General features: G+C 34.8%; 1 long non-coding RNA gene across 3 annotated transcripts; it reads left to right on the forward strand.

The window, feature by feature from the left end:
* The first annotated feature begins 92 nt into the window (after window positions 1-92).
* On the forward strand, window positions 93-3,066 carry LOC136071407 (uncharacterized). Of its 3 annotated transcripts, XR_010632717.1 has the most exons (8): window positions 93-1,163; window positions 1,350-1,544; window positions 1,733-1,834; window positions 1,968-2,027; window positions 2,124-2,207; window positions 2,364-2,522; window positions 2,627-2,704; window positions 2,975-3,066. It is a non-coding gene; the product is annotated as an uncharacterized LOC136071407 (long non-coding RNA). The 3 variants fall into 3 exon arrangements; XR_010632715.1 differs by having other exon boundaries at window positions 1,733-2,027; XR_010632716.1 differs by lacking the exon at window positions 1,350-1,544 and having other exon boundaries at window positions 1,733-2,027.
* Window positions 3,067-3,129: the final 63 nt, after the last annotated feature.

The raw sequence follows: 3,129 nt of genomic DNA on the forward strand, positions 1-3,129 counted from the left end.
AGCTCCTATTTGATTTACTCCAACACTTTAGATGGTTACGGACATTAATTTTGGATTGTCCAATTAATAAACTTCCGAATGCAATAGAAAATTTGATACATTTAAGGTGTCTCCTTATGTCTAATTACGTTCAATTAGAAGAATTGCCTGAAACCATTTGCAATCTCAGTAATTTACAAACTTTGTGTATCAAGTATTGTTACAATCTCAAGAAATTACCGCAAGGGATGGGTAAGCTAATTAACTTAAGACATCTTAGTTTTATTGGATTTTCTTGTCAGAAATGTCCAATATTTCCAAAAGGGTTTGAGAAATTGATTTCTCTCCGAACATTAAGTGATTTCAACATAGGTGGTATGGATGAAAGAGAAGGATGTAGGCTTGGAGAATTAAAAAAGTTGAATCACCTACGAGGGACTCTTCGAATATATGGATTGGGAAACATGATAGATGTGTCTGATGCTGAAGATGCACAACTCAAGATGAAGATATACCTCCATAGTTTGGAACTATGGTTTGGCAAATTTGATATTTTGAGAGATACAATTAGTAGAAGAATAAAGGATGATGTATTAATTTTGAATGCCTTGGAAGCACCTTCAGACTTGGAAAGTTTATGTATTTTTTATTACCATGGCACTAGAGAGTATCCTAATTGGATGATGTCCCTAATCAAATTAAAAAAGCTTTGTCTCTCTGAGTTGCCATATTTAGAGTGTTTGCCTCCTTTAGGGAAACTACCATCCCTCGAATCATTAAAGATATCGGCTGCATATTCTTTGAAAAGGGTGGGAGTTGAGTTTTTGGGAATAGAACCCAAAAATAAGATAGATAACGCAATTGTATTCCCAAAATTGAAATCTCTCGAATTTCACGAATTTCCAAAGTGGGAAGAATGGATTGACATTGGAGGAATGAGGGAAGAAGAAGAAGATAATGGGTTTGTTACTATAAAAATAATGCCACGCCTTTGTTCCTTGAAAATCTGGAGATGCCCCGTGCTAAAGTCGCTACCAGACTTTCTTCGTACTACACCATTAAAGAAATTGGAGGTTCTTCGAAGTCCAATTCTTGAGCAACATTGCAAAAGAGGGACAAGGGAAGACGGGCACAAGATTTCTCACATCCTAAGCATCAAGTTTGATCCAGACTAACATTCAGAGGTAACTCTCCTTTGTTTATTTCTGCAAAAATATCAATTAAATATTTTTGATTGTGCAAATAGAAGGAAGTCATATTCTGCTCTTCAATTCTAATTCGCCTACAACTATCTTTATATTCTTCCTTTTCTTCTTGTGATGCTGTTACATTTGCTTTATAATCCAAGTTTCCAACCTTTATGGGCCCAGGAATGTTTTGGTCTCATTCAAGAACATCATGCAAAAACGTTCCATTCTAATTCGCCCACATTTAATCTAAACATCATACAGAAGGTTGTGTGTACAAATGGCCTGTTATCACTTCCAAGATGCAGCAACATGTTTAACCTGGAATACTGGTTCTTTAGCAGTCCATCTAGCTTGATAACTAAGAAAGGAAACTAGGTAATTTTTCAGTAATGCCTTTATTTAGCCATCCATCTATGATTTGAATGCTTTAGAAGAATGCGGGAAGCCCTCATAGCTCAAATCTGTACTTGCTAATCATCTAGTCTTAATGTTATAGGATTAGGTAGTAGTACTTGCTTTCTCAAGTTTCTAAGTCAATATCTAATGCTTGTTCTTTGTTTCAGACCCAGAAGTGCTTTTCAATATGGAAGAGTGCAAAGCATGGGAAGCGACTGCCCTTAGGGATCAATATATTATGAATAATTTGACTTCATTAGTTGGATTAGGTAACCATTACACAATATCTATATCCAGAAGAACATTCTTGGAAGTGAACTGAATTTCTTATTGGTTTATTGTGACTTCATTACTATCTCATGTCAATCATGTCTCACTCAAAGAGTTCCCTTCGGTGTTTAGTTTATTTCCTTCAAGACGTACTCTATTCATCTTTGTCGATCCTCTTCTGTCTTAGACAAAGTATGTTTTTAAATTCTCTTCCTTTCTTTTCCTTCTTGCTGTGGTGGTGATATTACTTCTAATTGATGCTTGTTACCATGAAAAACCCCAATCCAGCAAAAGAAACAATTCCCACTTTACAAGGGAATTCTGAGGGCCAGCACTTGGACATATGAGCAAGGATTCTGAACTGCCAAGGAAGTATGTGTTCCCTTTGTACATTCTAATGTTGCCCCAAATTTGTCTTTCAAGTATCGATCTGATGCTTTATTAGGTTTCTGTTTGGCATGCTGTTGTTCAGTTTCTTCTATCTTCCTCTCCACTAATCTGTTGGTATGATTGTCACTCATGATTCAGATCTCTTACAAGGCTCTATAGGCTAGTAGCAGAACCAGTGTTTGAAATAGTATGCATGAAGAATGGTGTTGGATGCAACAGTGAAGAATTTTATAGTGATAATGATCTGAAAGATAACCTCCAAATTTCATTCTTTATAGCCTTATGTTTACATTGAAGGTTTGCATTTTATCTATGGATTTGAAGTGTCTTGATCATGTATTTATTGTGATTGTTCAAAAAGACCTTTGTTGTTCGGATATTGTGACATCTTTCTTTTGCAGCCCAATTGTCCATACTATTTGTGGAGTTCGTGCACTGTCTGCTATAACCTCTGGGTGCTAATACTGCATCTAGCATAGGTAACTATATATTCTTGTTCTTTTCTCGTGAGGTGCTTTTTTGTTATCTTTTTAAATCATCCTACCATGTGATTATGTATGATTTAAATCATTTTGGATTGTGGGTAAAGTGTGGATTAATATTATATCATTTATGTTTTGACTAAATTTGATTTTTCTTATGATTCATTTACGTTTTAATATTATATCAATATGGATCTTGTGAGTTGTCTTGATTTTGGGTATTTATTAGACTTATCTGACATAACTCTTTTTTTTTTGGGCATGTAGTTGGTTCTCTCTCTCTTTTGCTTCATAGCTTCATTCTCACACCTAAGAATCAAAACAACTAAATCCTCCCTGCCATCTCCATGGCCACACTCTTCGGGTTTGTGTTTTTTTTTTTTTTTTTTTTTTTTTTTTTTATTTTTTTTTTTTTTTTTTTT

This window comes from Quercus suber, unplaced genomic scaffold, assembly GCF_002906115.3.
Source record: "Quercus suber isolate HL8 unplaced genomic scaffold, Cork oak 2.0 scaffold_309, whole genome shotgun sequence".
In the NCBI taxonomy this organism is placed as follows: domain Eukaryota; kingdom Viridiplantae; phylum Streptophyta; class Magnoliopsida; order Fagales; family Fagaceae; genus Quercus; species Quercus suber.